General features: G+C 39.9%; 4 non-coding genes across 4 annotated transcripts; all 4 read left to right on the top strand.

The window, feature by feature from the left end:
* Positions 1-775: 775 nt before the first annotated feature.
* TRNAF-GAA (transfer RNA phenylalanine (anticodon GAA)) lies at positions 776-848 on the top strand. Its single transcript has one exon. It is a non-coding gene; the product is annotated as a tRNA-Phe (tRNA).
* A 1,001-nt stretch (positions 849-1,849) lies between these two features.
* TRNAL-CAA (transfer RNA leucine (anticodon CAA)) lies at positions 1,850-1,921 on the top strand. The gene has a single exon. It is a non-coding gene; the product is annotated as a tRNA-Leu (tRNA).
* Positions 1,922-2,924: 1,003 nt separating this feature from the next.
* TRNAL-CAA (transfer RNA leucine (anticodon CAA)) lies at positions 2,925-2,996 on the top strand. The gene has a single exon. It is a non-coding gene; the product is annotated as a tRNA-Leu (tRNA).
* Positions 2,997-4,000: 1,004 nt separating this feature from the next.
* TRNAL-CAA (transfer RNA leucine (anticodon CAA)) lies at positions 4,001-4,072 on the top strand. Its single transcript has one exon. It is a non-coding gene; the product is annotated as a tRNA-Leu (tRNA).
* The last annotated feature ends 17,235 nt before the right edge of the window (positions 4,073-21,307 follow it).

Below are 21,307 nucleotides of genomic sequence, written 5' to 3' on the forward strand. Positions count from 1 at the left end.
AAAACATTAAAAGATCTTATCAGGAACGTATGGAAGGCTGGAGGGCCCCAGGAACCAGCCATAGTTTTGGGGTTTATGATATCCAATTGTGGCTAGTTGTCAGCCAGTCTATGTGGTGGTGATAATCTATGGCCAGGACCATAAAACATCAAGACGCCATTGGTAAATACTACCTCGACTTTACTGGAAATATCACATAATGTTGACCTCACACTTTATGAACCTCTCCATTAACTACCATTTCTCAAGGAAACAATAATATCGGAAAGACAAGTTTTACTCTACAAACAAAACAAATATTTAAGACAACTGACACACAGATGAATGTATAATAATAATAATAAAGGTCGTAATTTTCAGTATGTGTCGACCCAGTAATGGCTGACCTGTACCATATTTCGCTCTTCCGCTTCAACTACACATCTTGACCTATAACAAATCTAATCATTATTATATTACAATTTTCATTAATATTACACTATTCTTATGTTAATATTTAGTATAACAAACACATACCCAAACTGTAAAAGTATCAGAAGAACAGTTTCCGGGGTGAACAAGCGGGAAGGTTTGATCATATGACCTTGCCATACACCACCATGATATATGGCCAATTCCCTCACCTTTCTGCTACATCACATGACCTACTTCATCATCATCATCACCACCAAACTGCTACAAACTACACCACATCACCTACTTCATCATCACACCACAACACAACAAAATACTTTTGGGTAGGATAAATACCCCCCAAATTTTTTATATAATTAAGGCCCGGGTAGCTCAGTCGGGAGAGCGCTCGACTGAAGATCGAGAGGTCCCTGGTTCAATCCCTGGTCCGGGCAAACGTTTTTTTTTTAGTTTTTTCATGTTTTTATATTTGTACAACATTTAGCCTATTTATCCAATATAATTTACATGTTAACAAACCATTGTGGTTTTTGACATTATCTGAAATCGTTATTATACTGTGCTCTCATTTCCTTCTTGTGTTTACTTTAGTTAACCCAAACAAAACATACATTTGAATGCCTTCTTATATCGTGAAATTTGTGATAGAGAAACATTTATTTATACATGAAATATGTTAACTCTGTTTCTTAATTTCGTAATGTACAAGATGATAATGTTTACATGTGAATAATTAGTTGTAATGTATCGTTATTGTATGAAAGTTTGGAGATGTGTCGACCAACAAATGTACACAATGCTACGGCTGTTGTCATCCAGAGAGAACGGATGCCCATCGGTTGGTCGACATACTTCCAAACTTTCCTACAATAACGCTACATTACAACTAATTATTCACATACAAACATTATCATCTTGTACATTACAAAATTACGGAACAGAATTAACATATTTAATGTATAAATAAATGTTTGTACATCACAAAATTCAACATATAAGAACGTATTCAAATGTATGTTTTTTGGGCAAACTCAACTAAATACATGAACAAACTATGAGCACAATATTTATATATATTATACAAACCTCCAACAGTCACGATCGAACTCGGGACCCATGTGCAACAGGCGGGAGCGATACCGCTAGGATATGATGGCCACTAATAGGGAAATGACTATTGGAATACTATGTACTCGAATACCCTTCATCTCACCTTGGTGATCACCTGGATCTACACCGGTTATTTCCCAACAGCTTCATATATATATATATATATATATATATATATATATATATATATATATATATATATATATATATATATATAATCCCCTACAGCACTTTCTAAGACCAGGAGGAGACGGAAGAGCCAAACAAGAAAATGTCGGGATTTTCTAGCAATTCAAATAGAAGATTTTTTTTTTATTATATTACCGCCTGGTTAGCTCAGTGGCAGAGCGTGAGCCTCAAAAGCCCAAGGTCGTGAGTTCGATTCTCACACCAGGCAAACTTTTTTTTTTAGTTTTTTTCATGTTTTTTTTTATCTGTACAACATTTAGCCTATTTATCCATTATAATTTACATGTTAACAAACCATTGTGGTTTTTGACATTATCTGAAATCGTTATTATACTGTGCTCTCATTTCCTTCTTGTGTTTACTTTAGTTAACCCAAAAAACATACATTTGAATGCCTTCTTATATCGTGAAATTTGTGATATAGAAACATTTATTTATACATGAAATACATTAATTCTGTTTCGTAATTTTGTAATGTACAAGATGATAATGTTTGTATGTGAATAATTAACTATAATGCATCGTTATTGTAGGAAAGTTTGGAAGTATCTCGACCAACCGATGGGCATCCGTTCTCTCTGGATGGCAACAGCCGTAGCATTGTGTACATTTGTTGGTCGACACATCTCCAAACTTTCCTACAATAACGATACATTACAACTAATTATTCACATACAAATATTATCATCTTGTACATCACTAAATTACGGAACAGAATTAACATATTTCATGTATAAATAAATGTTTGTACATCACAAAATTCAACATATAAGAACGTATTCAAATGTATGTTTTTTGGGCAAACTCAACTAAATACATGAACAAACTATGAGCACAATATTTATATATATCATACAAACCTCCAACAGTCACGATCGAACCCGGGACCCATGTGCAACAGGCGGGAGCGTTACCGCTAGGATATGATGGCCACTAATAGGGAAATGACTATTGGAATACTATGTACTCGAATACCCTTCATCTCACCTTGGTGATCAACTGGATCTACACCGGTTATTTCCCATCAGACTCTATATATATATATATATATATATATATATATATATATATATATATATATATATATATATATATATATATATATAATCCCCTACAGCACTTTCTAAGACCAGGAGGAGACGGAAGAGCCAAACAAGAAAATGTCGGGATTTTCTAGCAATTCAAATAGATTTTTTTTTTATTATATTACCGCCTGGTTAGCTCAGTGGCAGAGCGTGAGCCTCAAAAGGCCAAGGTCGTGAGTTCGATTCTCACACCAGGCAAACTTTTTTTTTTAGTTTTTCATGTTTTTATATTTCTACAACATTTAGCCTATTTATCCAATATAATTTACATGTTAACAAACCATTGTGGTTTTTGACATTATCTGAAATCGTTATTATACTGTGCTCTCATTTCCTTCTTGTGTTTACTTTAGTTAACCCAAACAAAACATACATTTGAATGCCTTCTTATATCGTGAAATTTGTGATATAGAAACATTTATTTATACATGAAATATGTTAATTCTGTTTCGTAATTTCGTAATGTACAAGATGATAATATTTGTATGTGAATAATTAGTTGTAATGTATCGTTATTGTATGAAAGTTTGGAGATGTGTCGACCAACAAATGTACACAATGCTACGGCTGTTGCCATCCAGAGAGAACGGATGCCCATCGGTTGGTCGAGATACTTCCAAACTTTCCTACAATAACGCTCCATTACAATTAATTATTCACATACAAACATTATCATCTTGTACATTACAAAATTACGGAACAGAATTAACATATTTAATGTATAAATAAATGTTTGTACATCACAAAATTCAACATATAAGAACGTATTCAAATGTATGTTTTTTTGGGCAAACTCAACTAAATACATGAACAAACTATGAGCACAATATTTATATATATCATACAAACCTCCAACAGTCACGATCGAACTCGGGACCCATGTGCAACAGGCGGGAGCAATACCGCTAGGATATGATGGCCACTAATAAGAGAAATGGCTATTGGAATACTATGTACTCGAATACCCTTCATCTCACCTTGGTGATCACCTGGATCTACACCGGTTATTTCCAAACAGCTTCATATATATATATATATATATATATATATATATATATATATATATATATATATATATATATATATATATATATAATCCCCTACAGCACTTTCTAAGACCAGGAGGAGACGGAAGAGCCAAACAAGAAAATGTCGGGATTTTCTAGCAATTCAAATAGAAGATTTTTTTTTATTATATTACCGCCTGGTTAGCTCAGTGGCAGAGCGTGAGCCTCAAAAGCCCAAGGTCGTGAGTTCGATTCTCACACCAGGCAAACTTTTTTTTTTTTAGATTTTTCATACCTTTATATCTGTACAACATTTAGCATATTTATCCATTATATTTTACATGTTAACAAACCATTGTGGTTTTTGACATTATCTGAAATCGTTATTATACTGTGCTCTCATTTCCTTCTTGTGTTTACTTTAGTTAACCCAAAAAAACATACATTTGAATGCCTTCTTATATCGTGAAATTTGTGATAAACATTTATTTATACATGAAATATATTAATTCTGTTTCGTAATTTTGTAATGTACAAGATGATAATGTTTGTATGTGAATAATTAATTGTAATGGAGCGTTATTGTAGGAAAGTTTGGAAGTATCTCGACCAACAGATGAGCATCCGTTCTCTCTGGATGGCAACAGCCGTAGCATTGTGTACATTTGTTGTTCGACACATCTCCAAACTTTCATACAATAACGATACATTACAACTAATTATTCACATACAAATATTATCATCTTGTACATCACTAAATTACGGAAAAGAATTAACATATGTATAATTAAATGTTTGTACGTCACAAAATTCAACATATAGGAACGTATTCAAATGTATGTTTTTTGGGCAAACTCAACTAAATACATGAACAAACTATGAGCACAATATTTATATATATATATCATACAAACCTCCAACAGTCACGATTGAACCGGGACCCATGTGCAACAGGCGGGAGCGTTACCGCTAGGATATGATGGCCACTAATAGGGAAATTACTATTGGAATACTATGTACTCGAATACCCTTCATCTCACCTTGGTGATCAACTGGATCTACACCGGTTATTTCCCATCAAGCTCATATAAATATATATATATATATATATATATATATATATATATATATATATATATATATATATAATCCCCTCCAGCACTTTCTAAGACCAGGAGGAGACGGAACAGCCAAACAAAAAAATGTCGGGATTTTCTAGCAATTCAAATAGATTTTTTTTGTATTATATTACCGCCTGGTTAGCTCAGGCCTCAAAAGCTCAAGGTCGTGAGTTCGATTCTCACACCAGGCAAACATTTTTTTTTTTAGTTTTTTTCATGTTTTTATATCTGTACAACATTTAGCCTATTTATCCATTATAATTTACATATTACCAAACCATTGTGGTTTTTGACATTAATGATGAAATTAATATCTGTAAGGCTTTAGTGTTTGCCACTAGCTCAAAACCAGTGGAACCTAATTGCCCTAAAACATGTATAAGACCTATTAACACCTTAAAAAAGACCAGGATATACATATTACTGAAGCAGATTATATATATATATATATATATATATATATATATATATATATATATATATATATTTTTTTTTTTTGTTGCTTTGTCGCTGTCTCCCGCGTTTGCGAGGTAGGGCAAGGAAACATACGAAAGAAATGGCCCAACCCACCCCCATACACATGTATATACATACGTCCACACATGCAAATATACATACCTACACAGCTTTCCATGGTTTACCCCAGACGCTTCACATGCCTTGATTCAATCCACTGACAACACGTCAGCCCCAGTATACCACATCGCTCCAATTCACTCTATTCCTTGCCCTCCTTTCACCCTCCTGCATGTTCAGGCCCCAATCAGAAAATCTTTTTCACTCCATCTTTCCACCTCCAATTTGGTCTCCCTCTTCTCCTCGTTCCCTCCACCTCCGACACATATATCCTCTTGGTCAATCTTTCCTCACTCATTCTCTCCATGTGCCCAAACCATTTCAAAACACCCTCTTCTGCTCTCTCAACCACACTCTCTTTATTTCCACACATCTCTCTTACCCTTACGTTACTTACTCGATCAAACCACCTCACACCACACATTGTCCTCAAACTTCTCATTTCCAGCACATCCATCCTCCTGCGCACAACTCTATCCATAGTCCACGCCTCGCAACCATACAACATTGTTGGAACCACTATTCCTTCAAACATACCCATTTTTGCTTTCCGAGATAATGTTCTCGACTTCCACACATTCTTCAAGGCTCGCAGAATTTTCGCCCCCTCCCGCACCCTATGATCCACTTCCGCTTCCATGGTTCCATCCGCTGCCAGATCCACTCCCAGATATCTAAAACACTTCACTTCCTCCAGTTTTTCTCCATTCAAACTCACCTCCCAATTGACTTGACCCTCAACCCTACTGTACCTAATAACCTTGCTCTTACCTAATAACCTTGCTCCCACACCATATATTCTTAATACCTTCCACAGAGCATCTCTATCAACTCTATCATATGCCTTCTCCAGATCCATAAATGCTACATACAAATCCATTTGCTTTTCTAAGTATTTCTCACATACATTCTTCAAAGCAAACACCTGATCCACACATCCTCTACCACTTCTGAAACCACACTGCTCTTCCCCAATCTGATGCTCTGTACATGCCTTCACCCTCTCAATCAATACCCTCCCATATAATTTACCAGGAATACTCAACAAACTTATACCTCTGTAATTTGAGCACTCACTCTTATCCCCTTTGCCTTTGTACAATGGCACTATGCACGCATTCCGCCAATCCTCAGGCACCTCACCATGAGTCATACATACATTAAATAACCTTACCAACCAGTCAACAATACAGTCACCCCCTTTTTTTATAAATTCCACTACAATACAATCCAAACCTGCTGCCTTGCCGGCTTTCATCTTCCGCAAAGCTTTTACTACCTCTTCTCTGTTTACCAAATCATTTTCCCTAACCCTCTCACTTTGCACACCACCTCGACCAAAACACCCTAAATCTGCCACTCTACCATCAAACACATTCAACAAACCTTCAAAATACTCACTCCATCTCCTTCTCACATCACCACTACTTGTTATCACCTCCCCATTTGCGCCCTTCACTGAAGTTCCCATTTGCTCCCTTGTCTTAGGCACTTTATTTACCTCCTTCCAGAACATATTTTTATTCTCCCTAAAATTTAATGATACTCTCTCACCCCAACTCTCATTTGCCCTTAATTTCACCTCTTGAACCTTTCTCTTGACCTCCTGTCTCTTTCTTTTATACGTCTCCCACTCAATTGCATTTTTTCCCTGCAAAAATCGTCCAAATGCCTCTCTCTTCTCTTTCACTAATACTCTTACTTCTTCATCCCACCACTCACTACCCTTTCTAATCAACCCACCTCCCACTCTTCTCATGCCACAAGCATCTTTTGCGCAATCCATCACTGATTCCCTAAATACATCCCATTCCTCCCCCACTCCCCTTACTTCCATTGTTCTCACCTTTTTCCATTCTGTACTCAGTCTCTCCTGGTATATATATATGTATATATATATATATATATATATATTTTTTTTTTCTTTTTTTTTATACTTTGTCGCTGTCTCCCGCGTTTGCGAGGTAACGCAAGGAAACAGACGAAAGAAATGGCCCAACCCCCCCCATACACATGTACATACACACGTCCACACACGCAAATATACATACCTACACAGCTTTCCATGGTTTACCCCGGACGCTTCACATGCCTTGATTCAATCCACTGACAGCACGTCAACCCCTGTATACCACATCGCTCCAATTCACTCTATTCCTTGCCCTCCTTTCACCCTCCTGCATGTTCAGGCCCCGATCACACAAAATCCTTTTCACTCCATCTTTCCACCTCCAATTTGGTCTCCCTCTTCTCCTCGTTCCCTCCACCTCCGACACATATATCCTCTTGGTCAATCTTTCCTCACTCATTCTCTCCATGTGCCCAAACCATTTCAAAACACCCTCTTCTGCTCTCTCAACCACACTCTTTTTATTTCCACACATCTCTCTTACCCTTACGTTACTTACTCGATCAAACCACCTCACACCACACATTGTCCTCAAACATCTCATTTCCAGCACATCCATCCTCCTGCGCACAACTCTATCCATAGCCCACGCCTCGCAATATATATATTCTCCCTGGGGATAGGGGATTAAGAATACTTCCCACGTATTCCCTGCGTGTCGTAGAAGGCAACTAAAAGGGGAGGGAGAGGGGGGCTGGAAATCCTCCCCTCTCGTTTTTTTTTTTTTTAATTTTCCAAAAGAAGGAACAGAGGGGGCCAGGTGAGGATATTCCAAAAAAGGCCCAGTCCTCTGTTCTTAACGCTACCTCGCTAACACGGGAGATGGCGAATAGTTTAAAAGAAAGAAGAAAGAATATATATGTATATATATATATATATATATATATATATATATATATATATATATATATATATATATATATATATTTTTTTTTTTGCTTTGTCGCTGTCTCCCACATTTGCGAGGTAGCGCAAGGAAACAGAAGAAAGATGTGGCCCAATCCACCCTCCTGCGCACAACTCTATCCATAGCCCACGCCTCGCAACCATACAACATTGTTGGAACCACTATTCCTTCAAACATACCCATTTTTGCTTTCCGAGATAATGTTCTTGACTTTCACACATTCTTCAATGCTCCCAGAATTTTTGCCCCCTCCCCCACCCTATGATTCACTTCCACTTCCATGGTTCCATCCACTGCCAGATCCACTCCCAGATATCTAAAACACTTTACTTCCTCCAGTTTTTCTCCATTCAAACTTACCTCCCAATTGACTTGACCCTCAACCCTACTGTACCTAATAACCTTGCTCTTATTCACATTTACTCTTAACTTTCTTCTTTCACACACTTTACCAAACTCAGTCACCAGCTTCTGCAGTTTCTCACATGAATCAGCCACCAGCGCTGTATCATGAGCGAACAACAACTGACTCACTTCCCAAGCTCTCTCATCCACAACAGACTGCATACTTGCCCCTCTTTCCAAAACTCTTGCATTCACCTCCCTAACAACCTCATCCATAAACAAATTAAACAACCATGGAGACATCACACACCCCTGCCGCAAACCTACATTCACTGAGAACCAATCACTTTCCTCTCTTCCTACACATACACATGCCTTACCTCCTCGATAAAAACTTTTCACTGCTTCTAACAACTTGCCTCCCACACCATATATTCTTAATACCTTCCACAGAGCATCTCTATCAACTCTATCATATGCCTTCTCCAGATCCATAAATGCTACATACAAATCCATTTGCTTTTCTAAGTATGTCTCACATACATTCTTCAAAGCAAACACCTGATCCACACATCCTCTACCACTTCTGATACCACACTGCTCTTCCCCAATCTGATGCTCTGTACATGCCTTCACCCTCTCAATCAATACCCTCCCATATAATTTGCCAGGAATACTCAACAAACTTATACCTCTGTAATTTGAGCACTCACTCTTATCCCCTTTGCCTTTGTACAATGGCACTATGCACGCATTCCGCCAATCCTCAGGCACCTCACCATGAGTCATACATACATTAAATAACCTGACCAACCAGTCAACAATACAGTCACCCCCTTTTTTAATAAATTCCACTGCAATACCATCCAAACCTGCTGCCTTGCCGGCTTTCATCTTCCACAAAGCTTTTAATACCTCTTCTCTGTTTACCAAATCATTTTCCCTAACCCTCTCACTTTGCACACCACCTCAACCAAGACACCCTATATCTGCCACTCTATCATCAAACACATTCAACAAACCCTCAAAATACTCACTCCATCTCCTTCTCACATCACCACTACTTGTTATCACCTCCCCATTAGCACCCTTCACTGAAGTTCCCATTTGCTTCCTTGTCTTAAGCACTTTATTTACCTCCTTCCAAAACATATTTTTATTCTCCCTAAAATTTAATGATACTCTCTCACCCCAACTCTCATTTGCCCTTTTTTTCACCTCTCGCACCTTTCTCTTGACCTCCTGTCTCTTTCTTTTATACATCTCCCACTCAATTGCATTTTTTCCCTGCAAAAATCGTCCAAATGCCTCTCTCTTCTCTTTCACTAATAATCTTGCTTCTTCATCCCACCACTCACTACCCTTTCTAATCAACCCACCTCCCACGCTTCTCATGCCACAAGCATCTTTTGCACAATCCATCACTGATTCCCTAAATACATCCCATTCCTCCCCCACTCCCCTTACTTCCATTGTTCTCACCTTTTTCCATTCTGTACTCAGTCTCTCCTGGTACTTATTCACACAAGTCTCCTTCCCAAGCTCACTTTCTCTCACCACCCTCTTTACCCCAACATTCACTCTTCTTTTCCGAAAACCCATACAAATCTTCACCTTAGCCTCCATAAGATAATGATCAGACATCCCTCCAGTTGCACCTCTCAGCACATTTACATACAAAAGTCTCTCTTTCGCGCGCCTGTCAATTAACACGTAATCCAATAACGCTCTCTGGCCATCTCTCCTACTTACATACGTATACTTATGTATATCTCGCTTTTTAAACCAGATATTCCCAATCACCAGTCCTTTTTCAGCACATAAATCTACAAGCTCTTCACCATTTCCATTTACAACACTGAACACCCCATGTATACCAATTATTCCCTCAACTGCCACATTACTCACCTTTGCATTCAAATCACCCATCACTGCAACCCGGTCGCATGCATCAAAACCACTAACACACTCATTCAGCTGCTCCCAAAAGACTTGCCTCTCATGATCTTTCTTCTCATGTCCAGGTGCATATGCACCAATAATCAACCATCTCTCTCCATCAACTTTCTGTTTTACCCATATTAATTGAGAATTTACTTTCTTACATTCTATCACATACTCCCACAACTCCTGTTTCAGGAGTACTGCTACTCCTTCCCTTGCTCTTGTCCTCTCATTAACCCCTGACTTTACTCCCAAGACATTACCAAACCACTCTTCCCCTTTACCCTTGAGCTTTGTTTCACTCAGAGCCAAAACATCCAGGTTCCTTTCCTCAAACATACTACCTATCTCTCCTTTTTTCACATCTTGGTTACATCCACACACATTTAGACACCCCAATCTGAGTCTACGAGGAGGATGAGCACTCCCCGCGTGACTCCTTCTGTTTCCCATTTTTTAGAAAGTTAAAAATACAAGGAGGGGAGGATTTCTGGCCCCCCGCTCCCATCCCCTCTAGTCGCCTTCTATATATATATATATATATATATAGAAATGCCTCTCTCTTCTCTTTCACTAATACTCTTACTTCTTCATCCCACCACTCACTACCCTTTCTAATCAACCCACCTCCCACTCGTCTCATGCCACAAGCATCTTTTGCGCAATCCATCACTGATTCCCTAAATGCATATATATATATATATATATATATATATATATATATATAATATCCCTGGGGATAGGGGAGAAAGAATACTTCCCACGTATATATATATATATATATATATATATATATATATATATATATATATATATATATATATATATATCTTTCTTTCTTTCATACTATTCGCCATTTCCCGCATTTGCGAGGTAGCGTTAAGAACAGAGGACTGGGCCTTCGAGGGAATATCCTCACGTGGCCCCCTTCTCTGTTCCTTCTTTGGGAAAATTAAAATAAAATGAAAGGGGAGGATTTCCAGCCCCCTGCTTCCTTCCCTTTTAGTCGCCTTCTATGACACGCAGGGAATACGTGGGAAGTATTCTTTCTCCCCTATCCCCAGGGATATTATATATATATATATATATATATATATATATATATATATATATATATATATATATATATATATATATATATATATATATATATGCATTTAGGGAATCAGTGATGGATTGCGCAAAAGATGCTTGTGGCATGAGACGAGTGGGAGGTGGGTTGATTAGAAAGGGTAGTGAGTGGTGGGATGAAGAAGTAAGAGTATTAGTGAAAGAGAAGAGAGAGGCATTTGGACGATTTTTGCAGGGAAAAAATGCAATTGAGTGGGAGATGTATAAAAGAAAGAGACAGGAGGTCAAGAGAAAGGTGCAAGAGGTGAAAAAAAGGGCAAATGAGAGTTGGGGTGAGAGAGTATCATTAAATTTTAGGGAGAATAAAAAGATGTTCTGGAAGGAGGTAAATAAAGTGCGTAAGACAAGGGAGCAAATGGGAACTTCAGTGAAGGGCGCAAATGGGGAGGTGATAACAAGTAGTGGTGATGTGAGAAGGAGATGGAGTGAGTATTTTGAAGGTTTGTTGAATGTGTTTGATGATAGAGTGGCAGATATAGGGTGTTTTGGTCGAGGTGGTGTGCAAAGTGAGAGGGTTAGGGAAAATGATTTGGTAAACAGAGAAGAGGTAGTGAAAGCTTTGCGGAAGATGAAAGCCGGCAAGGCAGCAGGTTTGGATGGTATTGCAGTGGAATTTATTAAAAAAGGTGGTGACTGTATTGTTGACTGGTTGGTAAGGTTATTTAATGTATGTACGACTCATGGTGAGGTGCCTGAGGATTGGCGGAATGCGTGCATAGTGCCATTGTACAAAGGCAAAGGGGATAAGAGTGAGTGCTCAAATTACAGAGGTATAAGTTTGTTGAGTATTCCTGGTAAATTATATGGGAGGGTATTGATTGAGAGGGTGAAGGCATGTACAGAGCATCAGATTGGGGAAGAGCAGTGTGGTTTCAGAAGTGGTAGAGGATGTGTGGATCAGGTGTTTGCTTTGAAGAATGTATGTGAGAAATACATAGAAAAGCAAATGGATTTGTATGTAGCATTTATGGATCTGGAGAAGGCATATGATAAAGTTGATAGAGATGCTCTATGGAAGGTATTAAGAATATATGGTGTGGGAGGAAAGTTGTTGGAAGCAGTGAAAAGTTTTTATCGAGGATGTAAGGCATGTGTACGTGTAGGAAGAGAGGAAAGTGATTGGTTCTCAGTGAATGTAGGTTTGCGGCAGGGGTGTGTGATGTCTCCATGGTTGTTTAATTTGTTTATGGATGGGGCTGTTAGGGAGGTAAATGCAAGAGTTTTGGAAAGAGGGGCAAGTATGAAGTCTGTTGGGGATGAGAGAGCTTGGGAAGTGAGTCAGTTGTTGTTCGCTGATGATACAGCGCTGGTGGCTGATTCATGTGAGAAACTGCAGAAGCTGGTGACTGAGTTTGGTAAAGTGTGTGGAAGAAGAAAGTTAAGAGTAAATGTGAATAAGAGCAAGGTTATTAGGTACAGTAGGGTTGAGGGTCAAGTCAATTGGGAGGTGAGTTTGAATGGAGAAAAACTGGAGGAAGTGAAGTGTTTTAGATATCTGGGAGTGGATCTGGCAGCGGATGGAACCATGGAAGCGGAAGTGGATCATAGGGTGGGGGAGGGGGCGAAAATTCTGGGGGCCTTGAAGAATGTGTGGAAGTCGAGAACATTATCTCGGAAAGCAAAAATGGGTATGTTTGAAGGAATAGTAGTTCCAACAATGTTGTATGGTTGCGAGGCGTGGGCTATGGATAGAGTTGTGTGCAGGAGGATGGATGTGCTGGAAATGAGATGTTTGAGGACAATGTGTGGTGTGAGGTGGTTTGATCGAGTGAGTAACGTAAGGGTAAGAGAGATGTGTGGAAATAAAAAGAGCGTGGTTGAGAGAGCAGAAGAGGGTGTTTTGAAGTGGTTTGGGCACATGGAGAGGATGAGTGAGGAAAGATTGACCAAGAGGATATATGTGTCGGAGGTGGAGGGAGCAAGGAGAAGAGGGAGACCAAATTGGAGGTGGAAAGATGGAGTGAAAAAGATTTTGTGCGATCGGGGCCTGAACATGCAGGAGGGTGAAAGGAGGGCAAGGAATAGAGTGAATTGGAGCGATGTGGTATACCGAGGTTGATGTGCTGTCAGTGGATTGAATCACGGCATGTGAAGCGTCTGGGGTAAACCATGGAAAGCTGTGTAGGTATGTATATTTGCGTGTGTGGACGTATGTATATAACATGTGTATGGGGTGGGTTGGGCCATTTCTTTCGTCTGTTTCCTTGCGCTACCTCGCAAACGCGGGAGACAGCGACAAAGTATAAAAAAAAAAAAAAAAATATATATATATATATCTGCCACTCTATCATCAAACACATTCAACAAACCTTCAAAATACTCACTCCATCTCCTTCTCACATCACCACTACTTGTTATCACCTCCCCATTTGCGCCCTTCACTGAAGTTCCCATTTGCTCCCTTATCTTACGCACTTTATTTACCTCCTTCCAGAAACATTTTTTATTCTCCCTAAAATTTAATGATACTCTCTCACCCCAACTCTCATTTGCCCTTTTTTTCACCTCTTGCACCTTTCTCTTGACCTCCTGTCTCTTTCTTTTATAATCTCCCACTCAATTGCATTTTTTCCCTGCAAAAATCGTCCAAATGCCTCTCTCTTCTCTTTACAACACTGAACACCCCATGTATACCAATTATTCCCTCAACTGCCACATTACTCACCTTTGCATTCAAATCACCCATCACTATAACCCGGTCGCATGCATCAAAACCACTAACACACTCATTCAGCTGCTCCCAAAAGACTTGCCTCTCATGATCTTTCTTCTCATGTCCAGGTGCATATGCACCAATAATCAACCATCTCTCTCCATCAACTTTCTGTTTTACCCATATTAATTGAGAATTTACTTTCTTACATTCTATCACATACTCCCACAACTCCTGTTTCAGGAGTACTGCTACTCCTTCCCTTGCTCTTGTCCTCTCATTAACCCCTGACTTTACTCCCAAGACATTACCAAACCACTCTTCCCCTTTACCCTTGAGCTTTGTTTCACTCAGAGCCAAAACATCCAGGTTCCTTTCCTCAAACATACTACCTATCTCTCCTTTTTTCACATCTTGGTTACATCCACACACATTTAGACACCCCAATCTGAGTCTACGAGGAGGATGAGCACTCCCCACGTGACTCCTTCTGTTTCCCATTTTTTAGAAAGTTAAAAATACAAGGAGGGGAGGATTTCTGGCCCCCCGCTCCCATCCCCTCTAGTCGCCTTCTATATATATATATATATATATATAGAAATGCCTCTCTCTTCTCTTTCACTAATACTCTTACTTCTTCATCCCACCACTCACTACCCTTTCTAATCAACCCACCTCCCACTCGTCTCATGCCACAAGCATCTTTTGCGCAATCCATCACTGATTCCCTAAATGCATATATATATATATATATATATATATATATATATATATAATATCCCTGGGGATAGGGGAGAAAGAATACTTCCCACGTATATATATATATATATATATATATATATATATATATATATATATATATATATATATATATATATATCTTTCTTTCTTTCATACTATTCGCCATTTCCCGCATTTGCGAGGTAGCGTTAAGAACAGAGGACTGGGCCTTCGAGGGAATATCCTCACGTGGCCCCCTTCTCTGTTCCTTCTTTGGGAAAATTAAAATAAAATGAAAGGGGAGGATTTCCAGCCCCCTGCTTCCTTCCCTTTTAGTCGCCTTCTATGACACGCAGGGAATACGTGGGAAGTATTCTTTCTCCCCTATCCCCAGGGATATTATATATATATATATATATATATATATATATATATATATATATATATATATATATATATATATATATATATATATATATATATATGCATTTAGGGAATCAGTGATGGATTGCGCAAAAGATGCTTGTGGCATGAGACGAGTGGGAGGTGGGTTGATTAGAAAGGGTAGTGAGTGGTGGGATGAAGAAGTAAGAGTATTAGTGAAAGAGAAGAGAGAGGCATTTGGACGATTTTTGCAGGGAAAAAATGCAATTGAGTGGGAGATGTATAAAAGAAAGAGACAGGAGGTCAAGAGAAAGGTGCAAGAGGTGAAAAAAAGGGCAAATGAGAGTTGGGGTGAGAGAGTATCATTAAATTTTAGGGAGAATAAAAAGATGTTCTGGAAGGAGGTAAATAAAGTGCGTAAGACAAGGGAGCAAATGGGAACTTCAGTGAAGGGCGCAAATGGGGAGGTGATAACAAGTAGTGGTGATGTGAGAAGGAGATGGAGTGAGTATTTTGAAGGTTTGTTGAATGTGTTTGATGATAGAGTGGCAGATATAGGGTGTTTTGGTCGAGGTGGTGTGCAAAGTGAGAGGGTTAGGGAAAATGATTTGGTAAACAGAGAAGAGGTAGTGAAAGCTTTGCGGAAGATGAAAGCCGGCAAGGCAGCAGGTTTGGATGGTATTGCAGTGGAATTTATTAAAAAAGGTGGTGACTGTATTGTTGACTGGTTGGTAAGGTTATTTAATGTATGTACGACTCATGGTGAGGTGCCTGAGGATTGGCGGAATGCGTGCATAGTGCCATTGTACAAAGGCAAAGGGGATAAGAGTGAGTGCTCAAATTACAGAGGTATAAGTTTGTTGAGTATTCCTGGTAAATTATATGGGAGGGTATTGATTGAGAGGGTGAAGGCATGTACAGAGCATCAGATTGGGGAAGAGCAGTGTGGTTTCAGAAGTGGTAGAGGATGTGTGGATCAGGTGTTTGCTTTGAAGAATGTATGTGAGAAATACATAGAAAAGCAAATGGATTTGTATGTAGCATTTATGGATCTGGAGAAGGCATATGATAAAGTTGATAGAGATGCTCTATGGAAGGTATTAAGAATATATGGTGTGGGAGGAAAGTTGTTGGAAGCAGTGAAAAGTTTTTATCGAGGATGTAAGGCATGTGTACGTGTAGGAAGAGAGGAAAGTGATTGGTTCTCAGTGAATGTAGGTTTGCGGCAGGGGTGTGTGATGTCTCCATGGTTGTTTAATTTGTTTATGGATGGGGCTGTTAGGGAGGTAAATGCAAGAGTTTTGGAAAGAGGGGCAAGTATGAAGTCTGTTGGGGATGAGAGAGCTTGGGAAGTGAGTCAGTTGTTGTTCGCTGATGATACAGCGCTGGTGGCTGATTCATGTGAGAAACTGCAGAAGCTGGTGACTGAGTTTGGTAAAGTGTGTGGAAGAAGAAAGTTAAGAGTAAATGTGAATAAGAGCAAGGTTATTAGGTACAGTAGGGTTGAGGGTCAAGTCAATTGGGAGGTGAGTTTGAATGGAGAAAAACTGGAGGAAGTGAAGTGTTTTAGATATCTGGGAGTGGATCTGGCAGCGGATGGAACCATGGAAGCGGAAGTGGATCATAGGGTGGGGGAGGGGGCGAAAATTCTGGGGGCCTTGAAGAATGTGTGGAAGTCGAGAACATTATCTCGGAAAGCAAAAATGGGTATGTTTGAAGGAATAGTAGTTCCAACAATGTTGTATGGTTGCGAGGCGTGGGCTATGGATAGAGTTGTGTGCAGGAGGATGGATGTGCTGGAAATGAGATGTTTGAGGACAATGTGTGGTGTGAGGTGGTTTGATCGAGTGAGTAACGTAAGGGTAAGAGAGATGTGTGGAAATAAAAAGAGCGTGGTTGAGAGAGCAGAAGAGGGTGTTTTGAAGTGGTTTGGGCACATGGAGAGGATGAGTGAGGAAAGATTGACCAAGAGGATATATGTGTCGGAGGTGGAGGGAGCAAGGAGAAGAGGGAGACCAAATTGGAGGTGGAAAGATGGAGTGAAAAAGATTTTGTGCGATCGGGGCCTGAACATGCAGGAGGGTGAAAGGAGGGCAAGGAATAGAGTGAATTGGAGCGATGTGGTATACCGAGGTTGATGTGCTGTCAGTGGATTGAATCACGGCATGTGAAGCGTCTGGGGTAAACCATGGAAAGCTGTGTAGGTATGTATATTTGCGTGTGTGGACGTATGTATATACATGTGTATGGGGGTGGGTTGGGCCATTTCTTTCGTCTGTTTCCTTGCGCTACCTCGCAAACGCGGGAGACAGCGACAAAGTATAAAAAAAAAAAAAAAAATATATATATATATATCTGCCACTCTATCATCAAACACATTCAACAAACCTTCAAAATACTCACTCCATCTCCTTCTCACATCACCACTACTTGTTATCACCTCCCCATTTGCGCCCTTCACTGAAGTTCCCATTTGCTCCCTTATCTTACGCACTTTATTTACCTCCTTCCAGAACATCTTTTTATTCTCCCTAAAATTTAATGATACTCTCTCACCCCAACTCTCATTTGCCCTTTTTTTCACCTCTTGCACCTTTCTCTTGACCTCCTGTCTCTTTCTTTTATAGATCTCCCACTCAATTGCATTTTTTCCCTGCAAAAATCGTCCAAATGCCTCTCTCTTCTCTTTCATTAATATATATATATATATATATATATATATATATATATATATATATATATTTTTTTTTTTTTTTTTTTTTTTTTTTTTTTTATACTTTGTCGCTGTCTCCCGCGTTTGCGAGGTAGCGCAAGGAAACAGACGAAAGAAATGGCCCAACCCCCCCCCCCATACACATGTACATACACACGTCCACACACGCAAATATACATACCTACACAGCTTTCCATGGTTTACCCCAGACGCTTCACATGCCTTGCTTCAATCCACTGACAGCACGTCAACCCCTATATACCACATGACTCCAATTCACTCTATTTCTTGCCCTCCTTTCACCCTCCTGCATGTTCAGGCCCCGATCACACAAAATCTTTTTCACTCCATCTTTCCACCTCCAATTTGGTCTCCCTCTTCTCCTCGTTCCCTCCACCTCCGACACATATATCCTCTTGGTCAATCTCTCCTCACTCATTCTCTCCATGTGCCCAAACCATTTCAAAACACCCTCTTCTGCTCTCTCAACCACGCTCTTTTTATTTCCACACATCTCTCTTACCCTTACGTTACTTACTCGATCAAACCACCTCACACCACACATTGTCCTCAAACATCTCATTTCCAGCACATCCATCCTCCTGCGCACATCTCTATCCATAGCCCACGCCTCGCAACCATACAGCATTGTTGGAACCACTATTCCCTCAAACATACCCATTTTTGCTTTCCGAGATAATGTTCTCGACTTCCACACATTTTTCAAGGCTCCCAAAATTTTCGCCCCCTCCCCCACCCTATGATCCACTTCCGCTTCCATGGTTCCATCCGCTGACAGATCCACTCCCAGATATCTAAAGCACTTCACTTCCTCCAGTTTTTCTCCATTCAAACTCACCTCCCAATTGACTTGACCCTCACCCCTACTGTACCTAATAACCTTGCTCTTATTCACATTTACTCTCAACTTTCTTCTTCCACACACTTTACCAAACTCAGTCACCAGCTTCTGCAGTTTCTCACATGAATCAGCCACCAGCGCTGTATCATCAGCGAACAACAATTGACTCACTTCCCAAGCTCTCTCATCCCCAACAGACTTCATACTTGCCCCTCTTTCCAGGACTCTTGCATTTACCTCCTTTACAACCCCATCCATAAACAAATTAAACAACCATGGAGACATCACACACCCCTGCCGCAAACCTACATTCACTGAGAACCAATCACTTTCCTCTCTTCCTACACGTACACATGCCTTACATCCTCGATAAAAACTTTTCACTGCTTCTAACAACTTGCCTCCCACACCATATATTCTTAATACCTTCCACAGAGCATCTCTATCAACTCTATCATATGCCTTCTCCAGATCCATAAATGCTACATACAAATCCATTTGCTTTTCTAAGTATTTCTCACATACATTCTTCAAAGCAAACACCTGATCCACACATCGAGACTTTACTTTCTTACATTCTATCACATACTCCCACAACTCCTGTTTCAGGAGTACTGCTACTCCTTCCCTTGCTCCTTGTATTTTTAACTTTCTAAAAAATGGGGAAACAGAAGGAGTCACGCGGGGAGTGCTCATCCTCCTCGTAGACTCAGATTGGGGTGTCTAAATGTGTGTGGATGTAACCAAGATGTGAAAAAAGGAGAGATAGGTAGTATGTTTGAGGAATACTTAGAAAAGCAAATGGATTTGTATGTAGCATTTATGGATCTGGAGAAGGCATATGATAGAGCTGATAGAGATGCTCTGTGGAAGGTATTAAGAATATATGGTGTGGGAGGCAAGTTGTTAGAAGCAGTGAAAAGTTTTTATCAAGGATGTAAGGCATGTGTACGTGTAGGAAGAGAGGAAAGTGATTGGTTCTCAGTGAATGTAGGTTTGCGGCAGGGGTGTGTGATGTCTCCATGGTTGTTTAATTTGTTTATGGATGGGGTTGTTATGGAGGTGAATGCAAGAGTTATGGAAAGAGGGGCAAGTATGAAGTCTGTTGGGGATGAGAGAGCTTGGGAAGTGAGTCAGTTGTTGTTCGCTGATGATACAGCGCTGGTGGCTGATTCATGTGAGAAACTGCAGAAGCTGGTGACTGAGTTTGGTAAAGTGTGTGAAAGAAGAAAGTTAAGAGTAAATGTGAATAAGAGCAAGGTTATTAGGTACAGTAGGGTTGAGGGTCACGTCAATTGTGAGGTAAGTTTGAATGGAGAAAAACTGGAGGAAGTAAAGTGTTTTAGATATCTGGGAGTGGATCTGGCAGCGGATGGAACCATGGAAGCGGAAGTGGATCATAGGGTGGGGGAGGGGGCGAAAATTCTCGGAGCCTTGAAGAATGTGTGGAAGTCGAGAACATTATCTCGGAAAGCAAAAATGGGTATGTTTGAAGGAATAGTGGTTCCAACAATGTTGTATGGTTGCGAGGCGTGGGCTATGGATAGAGTTGTGCACAGGAGGATGGATGTGCTGGAAATGAGATGTTTGAGGACAATGTGTGGTGTGAGGTGGTTTGATCGAGTAAGTAACGTAAGGGTAAGAGAGATGTGTGGAAATAAAAAGAGCGTGGTTGAGAAAGCAGAAGAGGGTGTTTTGAAATGGTTCAGTCACATGGAGAGAATGAGTGAGGAAAGATTGACAAAGAGGATATATGTGTCAGAGGTGGAAGGAACGAGGAGAAGTGGGAGACCAAATTGGAGGTGGAAAGATGGAATGAAAAAGATTTTGAGTGATCGGGGCCTGAACATGCAGGAGGTTGAAAGGCGTCCAAGGAATAGAGTGAATTGGAATGATGTGGTATACCAGGGTCAATGTGCTGTCAATGGATTGAACCAGGTCATGTGAAGTGTCTGAGGTAAACCATGGAAAATTCAGTGGACCCTGGATATGGAAAGGGAGCTGTGGTTTCTATGCATTATACATAACAGGTAGAGGCTGAGTGTGAACGAATGTGTCCTTTGTTGTCTTTTCCTAGGGCTACCTCATGCACATGCGGGAAGAGGGGGTTGTCATTTCATGTGTGGCGGGGTGGCGACGGGGAATGAATAAGGGCAGACAGTATGAATTATGTACATGTGTACATGCCTTTATTCATTCCCATCGCCAACTCGCAACGCATGGAATAATAACCACCT

This window comes from Panulirus ornatus, chromosome 54 (genome assembly GCF_036320965.1).
Source record: "Panulirus ornatus isolate Po-2019 chromosome 54, ASM3632096v1, whole genome shotgun sequence".
NCBI classification, from domain to species: Eukaryota; Metazoa; Arthropoda; class Malacostraca; order Decapoda; family Palinuridae; genus Panulirus; species Panulirus ornatus.